Source organism: Maylandia zebra, linkage group LG9, assembly GCF_041146795.1.
Source record: "Maylandia zebra isolate NMK-2024a linkage group LG9, Mzebra_GT3a, whole genome shotgun sequence".
Lineage (NCBI taxonomy): Eukaryota > Metazoa > Chordata > Actinopteri > Cichliformes > Cichlidae > Maylandia > Maylandia zebra.
The window spans coordinates 23,010,868-23,032,668 of NC_135175.1; the positions used below are offsets into that span (position 1 = coordinate 23,010,868).

The 21,801-nt window shown below is 41.0% G+C and overlaps 1 protein-coding gene across 3 annotated transcripts in view; it reads right to left on the reverse strand.

Annotated features, from left to right (window-relative positions):
* Positions 1-19,201, reverse strand: part of dlgap1b (discs, large (Drosophila) homolog-associated protein 1b) — a 97,931-nt gene extending 78,730 nt beyond the window's left edge. The window contains exon 1 of one of the 3 annotated variants that reach the window (XM_004546811.5): positions 19,020-19,200. The gene's annotated coding sequence lies outside the window, so the exon portion shown is untranslated. Of the gene's footprint in view, positions 1-19,019 lie in introns of all 3 variants that reach the window. The other 2 variants (XM_004546812.5, XM_004546813.4) reach the window with 2 other exon arrangements.
* Positions 19,202-21,801: the final 2,600 nt, after the last annotated feature.

Here is a 21,801-nt window from a genome sequence, read left to right on the forward strand (position 1 = left end):
ACAACAACAGGTGTAATTCTAATGTTTCACTATGGAACCTCATTAGCCTAAACATCCCTCCATCATTATAACCAGATAAATAACAGATAATGTCTATTTAAACATGCAGTGAACCCAAACATTAGCATTTGTGTGCAGAGAGTGAATCACAGACCTGCAGACTAACACTCAACCCTCCATCTGGCTGCCACTCGCTAGCGCTCTCTCGCTAGACAATCCCATAAGAAGCATATAAAGTCATTAAATCAGTGTGTACACACTATATTCTACCTCCCATTAACTTGTTAGCTCGTGTATAATTGTTCACAACTCTCTGCGAGTTACACAATTAATGCAGCGTGGGATCACACTTGGGCTTACTGAAAAAAAAAAGACAAAAAAAAACATAGCTCATCAGAAAAGATGCTTGGGCTTCTTTAAGGAAAAACATCTTTTTTATCACGCCTACATAACTATTTTTTGCAATATGAAAAGTATACTTATATGTCCAAACAGACCAAATGCAAGAATGCAAAGCAGATTCCAGTGTGTGTGAGAATGAATACAGATGTGCACCGGAACTGACTTCAAGGAATAATTATAAACACAACCATACACAGCATATGAATTTTATATTCTGCATCTATTTTGTATTCCCTGTCCAACTCTATAGCTGCACACTACGTGAAGCTAGTTTCATTGTAAGGAACCATGTGTCGTCCTAGATGCTGGTGAGAGGGGCACTTCTTGATCTCTACCTCAGCTAATCTGAAGTGAAAGTAGTCAGGCTATCAGTGGGGACTTTAAGGGGATTACACATGCTGAACAAACTAAGGCTTAGCGAGAATACTACACAACCAGGTGCATAAGCTCATACATATAACATTTACAAAAAGGCAGTGCATGTCTCCATGTCTCAGTCATGTTATTGACTGATGTTATTTTTCCATAGACCCATCAGTCGGTTCTAGAAATCTGTAATTATATTAAATGCTACATAGGCCGCATAGTTAGAGATTAAATAGTCCTCAGATGAATAATTCAATAAAAATTCAAGCAATAGTTGTTCGATTAAGCCTTTTAAAGACTTCAGAACTGGACTTCTACAGGCCTTGTGTGTCTTTTTATAATATGCCAACATGAACGTGTTTGACTGCACTTAAATTTTGATGACTCAGTGTCCAACTCTTCTATGCTATCCACTCTCCTCATGCCCAGCTGTGCCAAAGAAGCTGAGAGAGGAGTCGAGATGGGTCGAGTGTAGGTTATAGTTGGCAGCAAGTGTGGCAGTTATATCATCGGACTTATAGTAAGTGCCATCACCTGAGTAGACCGTGGTCCCAGGAGCCAGCAGCATTACACTGACAAGCAGGAATGCTTCCACTGCCTGACAGTTATTTGCTGATCTAAATGTCGACTAAACTGGACACAAACCTGTCTAGTTCCCCACTATCCTGCATCGGGCTTACAGGATTCCCATCAAAGAACAACACAAAGATTCAAGTAAATGATTAAATATGCATAGAAATGCTGACTAGATGTGCAAAACACACAGAATAAAGAGTATAGAATATAACCTTCAGCGGGCTGATCCGACTGCAACACACAATATGATCCTGAAAAATCATCATTAAGGACACGCAAAAAAGCCAAAACTGCAGTGCAAGATGAAATTTAAGACAGAAGCATATATTTTATCCGATGATCCCATGTAATGATTGACGCAGTAAGTCTGTATACTGTGTGCCAGAGCTTGTCTGAAATGCTTATCAAAATAAAAGCTTTAGAAAATGATTTCCCTTTGAGAAAAACCAAACCCCAAAAGATATAAAAAATTAGGCTGTAAAAATTTAAAAAGTAGGCCATTATTTTACTTAAACAGCAGATTAAAGAGTCTAATAACAACAGATGTAGTGCATTTCTTCTTCTTCTTGACTAATACAGAATAGTCAGTTAATTATTTTTATTGACATTTGCTTAAGGGCAATCAGAGGATGTTGATGTATCACTACTGTGTGGTCTGGCTGTATTGGGGCTGTGCTTAAATCAATAGACACACATTGATTGTTAGCTATCCTATTACGTTAGCTGTCCAGTTGGCAGACGTTTTGCAGGTTGCTGTAAAAAGGTTAAATATGGTGAATGGTGTTCTTTTAATGTGTTAATGACATTGGCGTCCTCATTTGCCATGTAAACATTCAATTAATTTATTCCATTTTTGACTATCAAGAGAATAAAACTATCAGAATTAACGGTTGGCAAGAAACAATAGCTTAATTAGAAATCTAAATGCCTGGTGTGACTTCAACAGGATTTGTTCCAAGAATTTATTGTATGGCTTGCAACCAAACGCAATGTTTTTGTTTGAGCTTTTTTTTCCCTCCCTATCAAAGATGTTGCCCCAAATTGTGTGCCATTTGGAAACATGAGGTATTCCAAAAGCAAAGCCAACATTTAAAGGATGAACACAGGAAAAAATGTGGAATGTGTGTGTTTAGGCTTGAAGGAAATCTGCCATTTATCACAGTTGGGTGTAAGCACGATAATTGCAGCATTTACCAACAAACCTTCAAAAGCACCGAACCAGTAATGATCTCCCCTTGTTCTTATCTCGTGTTTTACACATTTTCCTCAGCTCACCTGTTCACATCAGCCAAAAATAAATGAGTAATAGCTTAATGGTTCACATGAAGCAGAACCATTTCCTTTTAATTTAAGTGACTGCATAAATTACAACATCACGAAGTGTAATGACTCACACATCGGTACATTTTGTTTTTTGCAGCCTGCGTATGAAGCAAAAACCCCCAGTGAACAAGGAAGAAAATAGTGTGTTTGGTGACACCCCTTTCCAATACACACACACACACACACACACACTTCTCTTTTCCCCATACCTCCCCTCCTACACACCAAATCATTATGACAGTGACTGCTCATCCCTCCGGCTGCCTCCTCGTCAAAGCTGGCCCAGATTCCATCAGATTATACAAATGACATCATCAAGTATGTGTGTTTTTGTGCATGTGCATAAAATGGATGTACTTTGTCAATACAGTATCTCCCACTCTGTTTTGGGGCAATTGTGTTTACCTGTACATTTCAGAGCTCTCTCTCTCTATATATATATACAGTGGGGCAAAAAAGTATTTAGTCAGCCACCGATTGTGCAAGTTCCCCCACCTAAAATGATGACAGAGGTCAGTAATTTGCACCAGAGGTACACTTCAACTGTGAGAGACAGAATGTGAAAAAAAAAAATCCATGAATCCACATGGTAGGATTTGTAAAGAATTTATTCGTAAATCAGGGTGGAAAATAAGTATTTGGTCAATAACAAAAATACAACTCAATACTTTGTAACATAACCTTTGTTGGCAATAACAGAGGTCAAACGTTTACTATAGGTCTTTACCAGGTTTGCACACACAGTAGCTGGTATTTTGGCCCATTCCTCCATGCAGATCTTCTCGAGAGCAGTGATGTTTTGGGGCTGTCGCCGAGCAACACGGACTTTCAACTCCCGCCACAGATTTTCTATGGGGTTGAGGTTTGGAGACTGGCTAGGCCACTCCAGGACTTTCAAATGCTTCTTACGGAGCCACTCCTTTGTTGCCCGGGCGGTGTGTTTTGGATCATTGTCATGTTGGAAGACCCAGCCTCGTTTCATCTTCAAAGTTCTCACTGATGGAAGGAGGTTTTGGCTCAAAATCTCAGGATACATGGCCCCATTCATTCTGTCCTTAACACGGATCAGTCGTCCTGTCCCCTTGGCAGAAAAACAGCCCCATAGCATGATGTTTCCACCCCCATGCTTCACAGTAGGTATGGTGTTCTTGGGATGCAACTCAGTATTCTTTTTCCGCCAAACACGACGAGTTGAGTTTATACCAAAAAGTTCTACTTTGGTTTCATCTGACCACATGACATTCTCCCAATCCTCTGCTGTATCATCCATGTGCTCTCTGGCAAACTTCAGACGGGCCTGGACATGCACTGGCTTCAGCAGCGGAACACGTCTGGCACTGCGGGATTTGATTCCCTGCCGTTGTAGTGTGTTACTGATGGTGACCTTTGTTACTTTGGTCCCATCTCTCTGCAGGTCATTCACCAGATCCCCCCGTGTGGTTCTGGGATCTTTGCTCACCGTTCTCATGATCATTTTGACCCCACGGGATGAGATCTTGCGTGGAGCCCCAGATCGAGGGAGATTATCAGTGGTCTTGTATGTCTTCCATTTTCTGATGATTGCTCCCACAGTTGATTTTTTCACACCAAGCTGCTTGCCTATTGTAGATTCACTCTTCCCAGTCTGGTGCAGGTCTACAATACTTTTCCTGGTGTCCTTCGAAAGCTCTTTGGTCTTGGCCATGGCGGAGTTTGGAGTCTGACTGTTTGAGGCTGTGGACAGGTGTCTTTTATACAGATGATGAGTTCAAACAGGTGCCATTCATACAGGTAACGAGTGGGGGACAGAAAAGCTTCTTACAGAAGACATTACAGGTCTGTGAGAGCCAGAGATTTTCCTTGTTTGAGGTGACCAAATACTTATTTTCCACCCTGATTTACGAATAAATTCTTTACAAATCCTACCATGTGAATTCATGGATTTTTTTTTCACATTCTGTGTCTCACAGTTGAAGTGTACCTCTGGTGCAAATTACTGACCTCTGTCATCATTTTAAGTGGGGGAACTTGCACAATCGGTGGCTGACTAAATACTTTTTTGCCCCACTGTATATATATATATTTATTTTTTAAAGACATTATGATAAAACAAACAAAGTGTCTATAGAACATGATGAACCTTTACCCTTAGATAGGAGATTTCAGTGGACTTTCATCCCACTTAACAAAAGCTTAAGAGACATGGCTTGCGTGGCAGGAAGTACAGTACATCTGTTGTTCTGCGGGCCACTGAACTTCAACAACAATATATGATTACATGCATCTGCAGTGAAAAGACAGATGCAGAAGAGAAAAAGGCACTTTGACATGGAAAGAATAATCCCAGCAGGAAACAGAGGCATTGTGACTCAGATGACTCCAGACATAATGAAGCTTTCCCTTTCTGATGTGGCTGTTCATGCAGATTAGAAAAAAAATACAATCACCACTTGTGATTGAGGTTTGTAGAGTTAAAATAATTATAAAAAAACATATACACCTATGACATACAATTCTGTTTTTAAAAGGTATTTTCTACTTATGGTGGCCCCATCATTCACACTACTCCATCAAATGTATGATAACTACTCCAAGTAAATACCGTGAGAAAATGGTTTGTTGGCAAAGTTGCACCAAGAAGATCTTTTCTCACTCGGTTTATTGGAGCCTGAGAAAATACCCTGGCTTGTCACAGCTATCCAAAGCTATTGGCTAGTGATGACCCTGACTAAGCCATTTTCTGCTGCCTGTGCACTTGTCTCTCTCTCTGCCAGAACAGCCAAAGAGATTTTGGTGTCCTCACAAATGCCAGTATGTCATGCCTTTGACATGCAGGCTCTTATTGCCTGTCTGCCTGGGAGCGTGGAAAGTGTTCAGTGAAGAGAAAAAAAAATCTGTATCCTCTTCTAGACAACTTGCTAATTATGCTACAAAGCCTTGCTTGCCGTTCATAATGCATTGGACACGTCTCATTCAAAAAATGGGACAATGCTTTTAATTGATTTGCTTCATGACCTCAAATTAGAGCGTAAATAGGTGTCTGTCTGCATTTTCCACTTGATCTCCTTTTTGATGTGCCAAGTGCAAACAAAAGACAAGAAAAGAACTTTTGAAAACTTTTAAGTGTAATTCAGACAAGAGCCATCTTGCCCAGACTAGAATGTTCAATGAAATGCCTGTCTAAACGGAGTCAAGGAAGTAAGCTAGATGGAAATGAATATTCAAGTATGGTGGGGATGAAACAGCTTGGAGATGTGTCCCCAGATCCTCTCGACACTGTTAGGCAGGAAACTAGTTTGATCTATCTCATCTGTGCGGTGTCAGGCAGCGCCTACTGTACCTAGAAGCTGAACATCACACAAACTCAAGCAGTCATCCTTTTGAAACAAATATGTTTCTACCAGCCAAGACACACTGGAGGCTAAAATGAACAAATATGCTTTCGTATAGAAGGTTCTGAAACCAAGCTGTTGTTTCAGATTGTGTCTAGAAACTACTAGAAACTGTGATTTTAGGATTGGTATTCTCTATTCTGATGCTTCCTTCTTTTGTGCAATGCCATGCGAGAACCATGAGTGTTTGCCAGCATTTATCTAACTACATTTCCTTAAATGTGTAAGCTTTAAAAAAAAAAAAAGCAGATAAATATATCAGGTAATGCTCAGCTCGGTTCCTTTCGCAGGCTGCAATCTTGAGTTCGCTGAGCTTGTCACAGAAAGTTGCCCCTCAGATCTTTGCAGCATTGCAATGTTCATTAATCTATAAACGTGCATTCACTTTTCAATCGGTGCGTGTGCCTGTGTGAACAGATGGCATGTAGTGATACAGATAAAAGAGTATTGTGATGTGCCTGGAGCATGAGACTCTGTCCGTGGTGCTGAAGTCATTCCTCCAAGCTGCACTAGCTTGCTCTCAGTCAGGGACATTCATTCATCTCTCCCTCTTCCCTTTCCACTATGTCTCTGTCTCACTCACACACAAAAATACACATGCAGACACACACACACACACACACACACACACACACACACACACACACACACACACACACACACACACACACACACACCATCACTTAGTTTCAGCCAAAAACATATTTTGATCTCCCTGCAAATCTGCTGTCCTGAATTCAATCCAAAACCACTTTTATTATGTACATCAAGATTATCTATACTAAAAGTGGCATGTCCCTGAAAAGGCTCAACGAGAATGCAGGCGTAGCTGGTGACCTGAAAAAAAAGCACCAATAACAGGACGAGAAGCCAGCTAATTCCACATCAGCCCCATCGCCCAGGCCACAGGGCCAACTGATGCCTGACCTCCAGCTGTCAGTCCATTTTGTGCTCAATTAGCAAAGAACTCTCCCCGTCACCCATGTGCACAGATCTCAGCATGTGTGACCTTTTTTTCTTCCCCGCTAATTAAATTACAAATAAATCTAGCCTCTAAATGTCTCAGTCACTAAAGAGTTGACAGGATGTGGGCGTGGATTTTCAATTAATATTCGTTTTTTCCCCCCCCCCCCATCTGCATTTAGTGTACATCTCCTGCAATGAATTTTAACAGTCACCGTTTAGGTGCATTTTAATGGTGCCCCAGTAAAGAAAACAAAACAAAAGAGAAAAAAAAACACAAGAAAGAAATGGATGTGACCAATTTGTCTTCTTCCTGTGGGTGTGAAATGACTAACAGTGAGCAAATGCATGATGCATGTGCCCCAAAATTGTCACAACTCGCTGTTATGTAGTTTGAGCCATTTTCGAGCCTGTTAAACACGTCGCAAAAAGAAATGGAAGAAAATGGCCTCTCGTGTATGTAGAAAAATAACCCCTAACACCCCTGAAAATGCTAGTTGCGTGAGAGGGGGCAATCTAGATGATTGGTTATAAATAGGGGTTTGTCCTTCAGTGCCTATACATGCAGCTTATTAGATTGAGAAGAAGGTGTTCCCTTCTCATCTTCTCCCTCTCACTCTCTTCCACCTCCTTCCGTGCCTGCCACCTTGGCATCGGTCGTGTTTTGGCTTTGTACCACAGATTCAGCCCCTCCCTCCTCTGCCTCCACTCGTTCTCTTTCCTTCTCTTGCAGTCAACGTGCAACATGGTGATTTACGGCAGAACCTAAAAACACCACACGCGGAGTTGCGTTTATTTTACACCCCTTCTGGCATGTTTTACAGATTTGTGTAGTAGTATCATGTGATATCGTGAAAACAAGCCTGTGTGTGTTTGTCAGTGTGTTTGTCAGCCTCTGTAATCTGTATAGACTTGAATTTACAAATGACTGTCCCAGTAAAGCACATAAGAATCCATGAATTAATGCAAAAAGGATTACTTCTATTTAAGATATTGTTAAGGAAGCCTTGAATCTGGATAAAAAGCATAAAGCTAAGATAATATAATCTGCAAATAGAATTTAAAAAAAAAGATAGTTTGACACATCAAAACACGATTTTTAACACAGGATGCTAAAAATAACCATCTTTTCTTGCCAATCAAACACTGACAATACTGTTCTTAGCACAACTAATTTATAATCAACTAAATTGAAAACAATATTCAAAAAGCGTTGCTGTCAAAGCTGACCCTGCTGATGAATCACACTGGAATGAAATCAAAACTGCCTGTAAGTCCAAGTCCCTGCTAGCATCAATATCATCAAGTTCAATGAAATATTTAGTTATTTTTTTCCACTTGTTTGTGTGCAAAAACAACCCCAAAGCAGTAGCGTTCACGTATTCACACAGTGACACACACATACAGTCACCATCTGTCATACTGTAACCTCCCCAAGCTCGCTCTCCCTCGCCGTCCTGCTGGGACACATGCTCACTAATCATTCCATAACTTTGTTACCACCTCATTATGGCAGTTAGTAAGCACCATTGCTAGATTTAACACTTTGTAATGAACTAGCAGTGTGGACTCATCCACTTGACAATTGTATTGATTCACTGCTCCGTGACAAACAGGACCAGTGAGACTGCGTGGTAGCAATGCTGACCTCCACCTGTCTCAAACTACTCCCATCATTATATCCATCTGCCTTGTCTTCTTCTACATCTGATAATCCTGCAGTAATGGTTACCGCTCAACATTATGTTCAGACTTCAATAAGGCATTGTTGCACACAATGAAAGGCTGTCATGTACAACAGCTTTCAGAGTTGAACTGGCTCCATTCAAAACATGCTGACTGATGTGTTTACACAAACACATCGATAGTTTCACGCCACCTGGGAAAAAAAGAAATATCAGAGCAAAGTGACTTGCCAGGGAACAAAAACAAAAGCAAGCGCCAAGATTTGAAGACCAAAATGAGGAGAGAATTTGTGCCAAATTGGCTCCATAGCAGAAATCCCTGAGAGGATACAGCATGAGAAACTGCCCAGTGCATCTATGATTATATAAGTTAAATGTGCATTGTCTTTATACCGTTTTGGGGGGACTTACTAGAAGATCTTTAAAAGGAGCCTAGAATGATTTTAGGCAAAGAACGATTCTCCTATTGCCAAAGGGTTTCTTTTGAAAGCAGACAGACAAACCTCAGTGTTTGCAGCTGCTGTGAATTTTTATTTCAGCCAACTGGGAAACATCTCATGGGAAGTGTTATTTAAAAAAAAAAATGCGAGAGAGAGCTCAGTACAGACTGAGCTACTCTTACTGGTTAGAGTGAAATGGGACGCTACTATGGGTGGAAACCAAATTAGATTAGTCAGGGACAAAGTTAAGTAAGAGGAGGGGATTGACTTAAAATCAAACTAGCCCGATGACCTCCTGGTTAAGAGAGAACCAGGTGGTCGTTGAAGCAGATAATCCCTGAACAATCCTGCCCCCGATGCTACCCATCTACTCACACACAAATGTTCAACCCCGGTGATGCACATGCAGTGCCATTTATTTGTTTAATGAGTTTTCCCTAAATGAACTCCTTTATTATGTTTGTGCAAAACAACTCCCACAAAGAGACCAGAATCATTTACAGAGGTCTTGGTCATACTGGAAGCACTCCCAATAATGTATAACAGGAGCAAACATGATGCATTAGCACTGCACAAGTAATAGATTTCACATCTGCATCTACCTCCAAAGAAAAGTATTTTAATTTAAGGACGGTCGTGACGTGATACACTCCTTTTAACAACTCATGAAATCATGCTCTCTTGTTTGGCTCTTCTGCACAGCACATTAGCCATCTCCTCCTTGTTCTCCCGCTCGCATTGCCTCCTCATTCATTGGCCCTTGTGCCTGATTTAGCCAGTGCCTTGGGCCTGCAGCAACTGGCAGTGGTATAGAGGGCCATGTAAATGTCACCGTCTCAGAGGCTGTGCTCTGCGGAGCGTGAAATGAAATCTGGCAGAGTTTTAGGGCCCTGCCTTTTCTCACATGGACATTCCACAGTACGTAGGTCCTATATGAAACTCCAGCACATGTTATGATTACATCTAGACCCCCACCCTGTGCCTCCTCTCTTTATCAATTATTTAAGTGTCAAATGTGCTGCAGTGTTGCAGTCAGTTTCAAGTGGGAATTAGTTCCCAACCTGATTATTGTTATTAGTTTGAGAACAGATTATTGCTGCTGTCATGTAAAAGTTAGCTTCGCTAATCCCAACTAATCCTATGAATCATGCAACCATATCAAGATTACCCCATGTTGTATTCATGTACTGTATACAAAATGGGACAAATACACTTCATGTCTACCCAGTGATGGACACTTGTAAGCCTTATTTCTAACTACTCAAATATCAATTGTGTAATTTTGAAATTACATCAGCTTACGCTCTGTTACAATAAGAGAAGCTAGAAGAGCTGAAAAAACTGTAAGCTGCCACTGAAAGTCAATGGGTATTTCAACTTTTCACAGCAGGAAAAGCTCCCTGTAGGGTTTACTGGGAAGATTGGCACTATGCTTGAGGGCCACTCTCTCAAATAAATCCAAAACACAAAGGGCCTTTGAGGCTGCGCGGACGCATTGATGGAGGCCAGTAGGCCGAAATGTTAGCATGTTTGTTGACAGGGCTGGATTAATTAGTGAAATTGAGATAAGTCTACTTTGTCCTGAAGCCCCGCATGTGCTACCTTTTTTACCCTAAGTTATTTAACGGTTGATTATATGACATGGTTTAGCACCACAAACTACTATACTGGGTGCATCCTTTTAATGCTTTAACTAACTTTCAGCCTGCACTGATGCCATTCTGGATCTAAAACAACTGTGTCAAACCTCCCTGCGCAGTCAGTCCTGCCTCTGACGATCTCATGCAGGCTTTTGTTATCAAGGATTGGATGAAAATAAGCATGTGTACTGTGCAGGATTTTAAAAAAAGGGGGGGGGGGAAATGCATCAGAATTCCTGTACGACATTCAGGACACAAGAGCTATCCTTCTAGCTAGCGCTGTCAGCCTTTAGATGAGCTCAATAAAAACCCCATTCAAAAGTGATGAGATCAATTAAAGGCTGTCATCACAAAATATCTACCCTTTCAAATACCCATTGTTAAAATTACCCTCTATTGCTTATCGTCTCCATTCATCTCCCCGCCATGCACTTAAAGTCAGGCACTTGCGGACATTTACAAATAGGCTCCTCTATTCCATTTAGAGCTGTACCTTTTGCAGCTTATCTTGTGTAATGGGCTCTTAAATAAATCTCCTTGCTTTAAATACACAAGAGCCTTGCTCATGGAGGCTTTCCTCGACGTAAGATCACATGACAGTCTGGACCTACCATGGAGACTGACAGGCACGTGACATGCTAATGCCCACTGCTGAGTGTTCTGCAAAAGGAGGAGGTTCTTTAAAAAGATTGAATATATAGCAAGTTAAGTGAATTCCAAATCTCACTAAAACACCATTATTAGGGAGACTGCAAAGTGCTCTGTCATTAACCAGAAACTAATAAGAGACATACACATGGGCCTTATTAAACAGTCTGCCAAGGCTGAGGAACCACACTTGCCCATGAGCTATAAACTGGATAAATAAAACTGTGATCACACTTTCTCCCTGTGTGACACTGCCCAGCATCTCACGGAGAAGTCGATGCTGGGGATATCTTCGTCATGTCCCTGATTCATCATCTTCCTCCTTCTCCTGTCACAGCTAGTGAGAGGCGGCCAGGCCGGCTGCTAGAGGGCACTGCAGAAAGCTGGGGCACGAAGGGATGCTGGCTGGTCAAGAAAAGCCCCCCCCCCCCCACCCCCTCCCTATTGTTCCTTTAAGCCACTCCTCAGAAAACTAGTATGCTGAGTAATACAATTGTATGATATCTGGGGAAAAGAGGGAAATCCTTGATGGAAACCAATAAAAACTGAAACGATAAAGACAGTTTGACATATGAAAGTAAAAGAAAGTGGAATTTTCTTTAAAGCTTTAATCTTGAAGGCTTAAACTTCATCAAATGCTGTTATCGATACTGTTGATGCTATTTATGGTGTCATTAATGCCTGACATCCTTTAAATAAAAGTATACTGACAAAAGCAACATGTCCCGAGCTAGATAAGCCCCAATGTTAACAGCCGACTCCATAACCATATCAGACCTGCATTAGTTGAAGGCAAGCTGAATATTGTCTACTGCTGTCACTTCACATCAAAAACAACCAACTAGTAAAACATGGAGTGGCTTTTATTGTGAAGCAGTTACAGCAAATGCAGTACTTTTGTCCCAGAAGTTAATTCTACCCGTAACAGCTTCTGACAGCAGATCAGTTTTCAATATCACTGAAAGTAAATGAAAAAATCTGATGTTCTGGCGGCTACATATCCAAACAGGAGAGTTTCTGTCCTTGCTATAAAGAGAAAATCCAAAAATTCCATTAGTAATGACATTAGCATGTGTTAAAAACAAAGCTTTCCTAATTGCGCAATATAAATAATAATAATAACAGTTTAAGCTGTGTGCAGTATGTTTGCCCCCATATCAAAACTTCGTTGGCGATCATGGCTCAAGAGTTGGCAGTTCGTCTTGTAATTGGAAGGTTGCCGGTTCGAGCCCCGGCTCCGACAGTCTCGGTCATTGTGTCCTTGGGCAAGTCACTTCACCCGTTGCCTACTGGTGGTGTCCTGGTGGCGCCAGTGTCCGGCAGCCTTGCCTCTGTCAGTGCGCCCCAATGTAGCTTGCCATCACCAGTGTGTGAATGGGTGGATGACTGAATATGTAAAGCGCTTTGGGGTCCTTAGGGACTAGTAAGGCACTATACAAATACAGGTTATTTACCATTCTTCAGGAACTGATGGTCTAATAACATACCTAAGCAGGCTCTGGCTTCTCTTCTTAAATGGCTCTTAAATTCCCGCTCCCTTCTCAAAGGTGCAACACGGTGCATCAGGCTTGGATTGGAAAATCTCCCATCAGTATGAGGCAACGGTGAAAATGTCACATTAATTTATTACCGCAGGGATGTGACACCTGTGCTATTTGACGGTCAAATAGTTTGACATGACACTGATTGTGCTCCTACTAATCATCCTACCCAGGTGGTTAGGGTTTCATGAGGATGATTGCCATGAAAACATGGGTGCTGCAGCAACAGGACCCACATTAAAAACGGCTGCTAGGCTTCTGTCAGACAGTCATCAGACTTTATTTATTCAATAACAGGCTATATATGTTATAAAATATTTTTGGATTGTTTGGATACAAAAAAAGACCCCTGTTTTTAGCAAAAATGACAAAATGTAGCAAAATGGACATGTGCACACACTATTATGGGCTTAAAATAAAGCACTGCTCAGGATTACCTTTCACTGTTCTATCAATACCATAATCTTTAATGCCTCCTGCCAAAACAGCAAGAACTTGTCAAAATCTTCTCAAAGAGGCATCAATCCTCTCCTCTCATTACTGTCAGTCTGGGAGACAAGCTATTTAGACTTTCCTAAAGCTTCAGTATGCATGCAAATGAAAGCCCTTGGCTTTACTGTGCACACATGCTTACAGACTTTGGTGCAAAAAAAAAAAAAATAGCATCAATGCTGCCGCTGGCTTTTCAGATTTTAGTCAGTCAGTGTTGTTTGGAATTATAGGGTGAAATCCTGTTTAAATAACAATGGCATAATGCCACTTCTCATGCATGTGAGACACATGTCTACTAACCTACTAACCCACCTCGCAACTGGGGCATTTAGGGACTTCACTTAGCTGTAAGGGGCTTTTCACATGCATAGAAAAAACACCATGGAGCTGTAAGTGAGAAAAGCAAATGCGTAAACCTTTTCAGGAACAACATGACTGGTATTTGGCTTTTTTAAAATAATCCAGCTAATGTTAAAGTGGAGGAATTTCAAATCAGGCCATGTGGATGTATCAAGTCATCCTGAACCACTTTTTTAAATGTTCTACTTCGGTGGTTAAATGTAACAATTTCTCAAATTCCTGATTCATGTTTACCTGTGGAGAAATCTAATCTACCAATTTAAAATGTTTTGAGTCATTATATTCAATATGAATTTAGGATCAATGGGCATTCTTTAGGCACTGTAAAAAAATTACATAATTACATTTGTAAGTTGGAATACAGAATACAAGAAGGATTCCCTCAATAGACTCCTTTTTGGCATAGATTTACACATTACATATACAGAAAGCATAACAGCTGTGCAGCAGTTGTTGTTTTGTGTTTTTTCCCCTGAGACTACACGGTTGTTAAACCTTCTTACATTTGGTTTACACACACCCAGAGCTAAGGAGAATCAAATTTAATGTCCTTCTCCAGTACAGGCAGTCATATAGTGGATTCAGCTTCTCAAATCTAGTACCACTGAGGTCATAACATAATGTTTCCATTGCTTTATGGCATGCATTAGGAATGAAATTGAAAACTGAAACCAAAGAATTTGATTATCTTTTTTTAATGAAATCAAAGTAGTTAGCCAACTACATTTTCTGTTTATCTTCTGATAAAGGATTAAATTGTGTACGGATAGATAAATAATATTTTAATCGGGCAGCCTGAATCACGTATATCTCCCTCAAGTGCATATCAAATGCATCTTCTATCTAATGTGCATATGCATCCAGAGTATGTGGCCTCTATGATGGGAAAACATTCATGCTAATTAGATTGCAAGCAACCCAATACTCGTAAGCACGAGTCTATATGTGATCCATTGTGAGCTACTGCTTCCACTATTAAACCACAAATCTGTTTCTCACAGACACATTATTGTTGGTATCCATTCCGTAGGTGACCACACACTCCACAACACTTGATTAAAACCATCCAGACAGTTATCTATGGGGTACATTTTCACAGAGGAGGCATTTGCATGTCTGTATTTCTTAATCCAGGCCCTCAGCTCGCCATCACCGGAGAGTATCAGGATCTACCATTATCAAAAGACAGTTTAAATGAGGCAAGTAGCAAGCGGAGTGTTTCTGCTCAGAATGGCAACAATAATGGGATGTGTGTGCTGTAACCTCACACACAAGTTCGGTAACACTTCAGAATTGCTTAGCATTCAGCAGCTGATTCCACCACTGAAAGGGATATGCATCTTTACTTAGAGAGAAAGAGAGGGAGAGTGTGTATAGGTAGTCCTCCCCAGTGTCTGGCTGAAGGCCTCCCTGGTGGATTATGTTACCCAACAATGGCAGTGGCCTTTCACAGTTGGAGCATGCTGCAATAGCTGGAAGGCAAACGACCATGACTCTCTCCCCATTTCTCTCACTCTCCCATCAGAATTGACATTGTTCCCTGGCAAAAGCAGGTCTAATGTATGTCTTTATACTACATTTATACTAACTATATATATATATATATATATATATATATATATATATATATATGTGTGTGTGTGTGTGTGTGTGTGTGTGTGTGTGTGTGTGTGTGTGTGTGTGTGTGTGTGTGTCACATCGTTCAAACATTAAACGCCTTGGACTGCAGATTGGATGTAAAAAGATACACTGTACGCTACTTTGTGTTTTTAAATGTGTATAGAGATGCATGCTGTCAACAGTGAGAAAGAAAGGCAGCCCGGGGCTTAGACTGTAGTGTGACCTGCAGGCATTAGCAGGCATGAAGGGAAGCTGTAATGGCAAACAATGCTCCTCATCAGTGACTCAAAAGCTACTGCACACACAGAAATCCCACAGCGGAGCACTGTATATCCACCAAAGTGACATTATCAGTGTCAGTATACTTTGCCTCATGCTTTAGCTGCAGTCTGATATCAGGGTCCCCACAAATTAATTATATTTGTCAGCTGAGTGACTGTCTCAGATAAACGAATGAATTATGGCATTCAAGAATATAGAAAAAAAATGTACAATATCAGAGATGCTATTACGAGCAAATCCTAGGAAGCAGAAAGCGTTTTGTGGCTTAACCCCTGCCAATAGACAGATAATCTCAGAAGTGTAGTATTAGTACAGGTTGCCGTGCACCGAGTATGCGTTCATTCAGCATCAAGCACAGTGTGTCCCGTTTCACTGGTGATGGCACACCAATTCTTCACGAGGGCCTGTGCACAGTCTCTAATGCAACCGTCTTTGTTAAGTTCGTAGTTTGATCCTAAAAAATAACTTTCTTTAGCTTCTCTGAGCTAACACACAGCTTTTTCTCCTGATTTAAAAAAGATTCACAGGAGAAAAGCTGAAGAAATTAAATTGGCCTGCTGACAGCTCCCATACGACCAATCTAAGCAGCACCAGAAAGTGCGCAGGCTGAGATTAGACGGGTAGAGCAGGAGTGCTTGAAGAGTCCCCTCAAGCCAAACTGGTAAGTCTTCTTATTGCCAGAGTGAAACCTCGGAAACAGAAGATGTCCTGTTCTCATAAGTGAACCACAGACGAGCAGCAAGACGTAGTGAGACCCGACAGGGCTCGGCGCTGCTGAACAGTGCAGTGTAATTAAAATTCAAGAATGAAAAAAAGAACACAGCCTGGATTTATAGCACATCAGAGAATCCGGCAATAGCTGACTCATCATTGCTGTCATCCACAACCATCATTATGATATGACTGTGACTTCTGGTCTTCACTAATAAAACCTGAGGGGCGACAAGTCATGAGTAACAGCTATGTCATCACTGTGCTTTGCAAAATCTTCTTTGCCGTCATTGTGCCTTAATTTTATTGTAAACCCTTGAGGTGTCAGAAAGCAATATTTGTCCCACTGCTAGTCCAAGCCTCCCTTCTGCCCCCCAGGCTTCTTAAATCTGATGGCCCCTTTAATAATTGCACTTTAATTTCAGGCTTCCGTGGCTTAAGAGGCAATCTCATGCAGAAGAGAAAGCAAGCTTGTTTGGTCTGCCCGCGATGATGATACATTTACATCTGGACAGCATTATTTGCATGATTGAGTGAGACTTGGTGAGGAAGGAAGAAGTGTGAAAAGTACAGATATTCAGCATCCATTATCTCACCTCGAAAGCATTCTTAATATTCCACTGGCAGCACCCAGAAAGCAGTGACCGAGGAAGTGTTTAAACGTATTTTTTTGTAGCAGAGCAGATATCATCGCGATTTTAACTAAACAGGATCAACAAAAATACAGTCCGACAAGGACAAGCCATTCGATTACTGATGTGGACAAAGTAATGGCTACAAATCATCCACAGTTCAGTCAGTTACATTTTCTGTGACTTTGCTGAATATGTAGAAATGACACAAGGGGATGCTACTAGAGCTGATAACAGCATCAAGACAAAAGGGAAGCTAATGAAGGATAGGGTTTAGAGTTCAGCCCCGAGTCCATCATTAACTGACAGGCAAAGACGAAATGCTGCTAATGATCACTCAGACACTCCTCCTCCTCCATGGTGGTATGAAGCCACTGCAGTCAGTAATATGAGTTGCAGAGGGTCTGTAAAGGAGGACTGGGTTGGAAAGGTGAGCAGATGTAGAACCCTTGTGTTTAACAAGGAAAGCGTGCATGATTATAGTTTAAGGAAGTGACACATGTGCCGAGGGAAGATCAACAGATTGAGGGATTGTTCCCTGCTTCTTTGAGATAAGAGAATGTGCTTTGGGGGGGGGGGGGGGGTCGTCTGCGTGCAATGCCTTTCAATTTCTGTAGGAATATAAAGAGGAAGATAACACGGGGAGAGTGGGAAAAAAAATCATTAAATATGCTTCTTGTTCTGTAGCACATGACCTCAAAATGTGCAGATCTGCATGAGCTGCAGCTTTCAGTCAATAGTCCCATTTCTGTGTGTGTTAAGTGCTTAGTTCATTTTGGGAGTCTATTAATGGCTTCTTCATAGTTCGTTAACCTCTTAGCCTTGATCCCTTCCTGTCATTCTTGAATTCTGTTCTCTCTACCTTGTAGCATGCATATATATGTATGTATATGTATAACAAATCAGTGCCCCTCCACACACGCAAGAATTACTGAGTGTATCATTCCCATCCATAATGAGCCATTAATGCAGCGTTATTTTCGCAGACAAACTCCTTGTGCATTTTTACATCAGACAAGTGATCCATTCACATCACATCTGGAGTTAGTCCAGAGAGTAATTTACAGATGTAGCGTTGTTCATTTATATGGGCTGAATTACACAGGCTACTACTCGAGGCAGTGTTTTAATGACTGGAATCACACATTCAGGCTGGAAGAAGTGCAGAATACATTCAACATCAAAGCCAATTTCCAAGGAGACTGGGTGACCAAAGAATAGTCTGAATAAACCCACAGAGCAGCTTGACGTGGATATAGAAATAAGGAATTTAACCCCTAATATCCAGTAGAGCTCGCACCATCTGCAAGGCTTCAGCGCTGGATATTAAGAAGTGACCAGAATGCTACCCCCAAACCTCTGGACGTGGAGAGCCATGGCACATGTTCTCATGGTCACTGCTGCATCCTCGTCTAACAAGTGGCAGTATCATGTTCTGATTCCCCCCCCAAGCATTCATTAGAAGAATCACTGTTTACTGTGTTCTTGTAAAAGAGAAATTCTGCAGTTTGTCGTCATATTAAAATCCCAAATACGCAATTGCAGACGCGGTTGTTCCGTCAAGGCGCACGGAAAGGGTGATTGGATATTTTTGCCTCATTATCACTTGCGGCAAGTGGTAGGGACAGCTGTCAACGTGCTAAAGGGGAACGTCCAGACCAACAACTTTGCCCAAATATGAGGCGTTTTGTGTTTTTGTTTTTTCCTCTTTAGGTGCCCCGTGTTTTAAAGAAACTTGTACAAAAAAAAAGAAAAAAAATCTAAACAGTAAATCGTGAAGAAAATAATGTGACAACATGAGAAAAAAAACAGTATTGCATCCCAGGTTTGCATGTTTTAATAAAAGTAGATGTCGAAACACTACTTGATCAAAGAGAGGATTGTTTTTAAGTCACGACAGGTGCAAACAAATACTCACTGCAGAATGAATGAAACGGGGGAAAAAACAATTTGCGCAGTTGCCCTACCTTGTCAACACAGTAGACTGACCGTCCCACAGTTGCCTCCAGAGTAGTCCTGGGGATTCGGCTGAAATTGCTTCTTTGCTTTGAGATTATTACAAGTCGGGATTGATCATATACGACGTCACTTGGGTGATAAGGTCCCACTGACTGTAGTATCTTCCTGTATCGCTCCGTCTGTGAGCTGCAGAGGCATCACTGAACGTATGAAACAGCGCTTCACACGAACGGAGAAAGGGAAAGTCCGACATGGAGTCTGCTGCCTGGATTCCTCCGCGGTAGAGTCGTCCGGATTTGACTCACGAAACATACTCGAGACCAGCTGTAAAATTCTTATGATGTCATGTGAATTAACACTTAAGCTTAGGTTGTTATAAGCAAAAGGCGGGAAACTATAAATATACTCACAGCTGCATTTAATTAGCTAATTTACAAGCTAGGTTAAAGGTTAATTACTAACAGCTAGAAGCTAATATTGCTATAACTCAACATTTACCTGAACAACAGGAATACTGAGGCTGTACAAGGAGTTATTGACAGGTATGTCTAATAACAACAATAGCGGCTTCAAAGCATTTAATATCGTAAGGCAAAGACCCTACAGTAATACCAGGAAACCCAAACACCCAGACAAGCACCCTACTAACAAACACTTGGCGCTATTGGGAAGGAAAAACTCCCTTTTGACAGGAAGAAACCTCCAGCAGGCTAAGAGAGGGGCAGCCATTTTTCCACTGGGGGTGAGGGGAGGAAGACAGCACAAAAGACACACCGAAAGAGAGCCAATATTAGCCTAATAGTAGCTAATGACTAAATGCAGAGAGGTGTTTAAAGGTGAGAGGAGAAGACACAGCGCATCATGGGAAGCCCCAAGCAGCCTAGACCTATTGCAGCATAATTAAGGGAGGATTCAGGGTCACCTGATCCAGCCATAAATGCATGCTTTATCAAAAAGGAAAGTTTTAAGACCAATTTTTAAAGTAGAGAGGGTGTCCAAACTGGGAGCTGGTTCTACAGGAGAGGGAGCTGGAAGCTGAAGGCTCTGCCTCCCATTCTACTTTTAAATATCCTAGAAACCACAGTTAAGCCAGTAATCTGAGAGGGAAGTTCTCTAAAATATTAGGGATAAATGATTAACACAGCTCAGCCAAATTTGGCCCGCAGCCTAATTATATTTGGCCCGCGAAGCCATACCAAATTACTATTAGAGCTGGCCTACTGGTATTATACAGCTAATATATATATTGTTTATTATTAAGCTTTGCTTGTTCCATATTTAGTTTTCCAGCAAAACTTATTTGAGTCCATAAGAAAAGATTCATTCTTATATCTGGAGGAAGATTTTTTTTTCAATAAATATTCATCTTAGCCCGCGACTTTGTTCCAGTTTTGAATTTTGGCCCACTGTGTATTTGAGTTTGACACCCCTGAGCTAAAGTTTTCAATTCCCATCTTACCAAAGGAATCAAGAACTGCATTTTAGCCTCAGTTCTTAAGCCAACTTATATCAACGTGATAATATATAATATATCTTACGTGATAAATAAAATAATACAAATTTTAAGCGTGGGTGAAATATGGCCTGGTCGCAGCAGGTGTCGTACAGGTCATGCACCACTGTGGATGTCATCTCATTTGTAAGGAAAATGCATTTGGCAGAGAAAATCTGTTTTTCAGGGGCCCAGTCCATTTACTTAGCTATGCTGCTCAACCCACAAATGCATTTTTCTTACAATTGTGGCATCATTTAAAGGGGACATAAACAGGCTTTCCAATGATATAAGATTAATTTGCAAGGAGCATTGTTACAAGAATGAAGTATTGAACCAAACACAAATTGCCTTACTTTTTGTGCTAAATTTATACATATTAAAGAATATTACTGTTTTGCAAACATTCTCATGAGTCTTTATTACTGCATCTACTCTGTTTTCTGCATTATTTTTAATCCAGACTTATTTATAGAGCTGTTATGTCAAATTTGTTGCGATTTCTGTTGTCCTCTTGGATAGATCTGTCTAGAAAAAACCCCCCGTAATAATTAATCACACACATACACAAAAAAATTCATAACCGTGTCACATAATGCATACTTCTCCCATTACGCTCTCTCTGCCAGTGACACTGCTGAATGACTGGAGGCTACTTTGCTAGTTAAAACAACAACAAGAACCAACATAGCATGCCAGCCAGTGTTTTATGCCTGCCAGGCAGCCTGAATCTGATAACAAGGTTGCATACTTCAATGGCAAAACCCTGGTAACAACAGCAGCAGCACCATAGACTGGTGTTGGATTTTGAAAGATCGGGGTTTAACCAAATCACTTATGCATGTAGAATGTGATACATGGGTGTGCTTTGGTTTTGACAGCGCACAAGAAAATAGCTGCATTGACACATTATTAGGAGGATTTACTGTAGCCCAAAGGCTTTTCATCAACAAGCGATCAACAATTTATTGGTGGCAGTCAGTCAATAAAGGCGTTCCCGGAAAGTGTGGGTGAAATCAATATTTCTGTGACCCAACTCACAACCCGGAGCCTGAGAGGGAGGGAGGAGAAAATAAATAAATAGAGCTATAATGAGTTGTTACACTTGCTCTGTATGCAAATAAGATTGATTATTTGCGTTGCTGGTGAAGCATTAAAAATGAACTGAGGTGAAATTTGTACAAATCACACTAGCCAGTTTTTGTTCCTCATTTCATTCCATTTGATGTTCATTATGGGTGTAATGATTCAAGCCTGCCTGATCCCAGTGCGATGACAGACTTTTCTTTCTGAAGGGA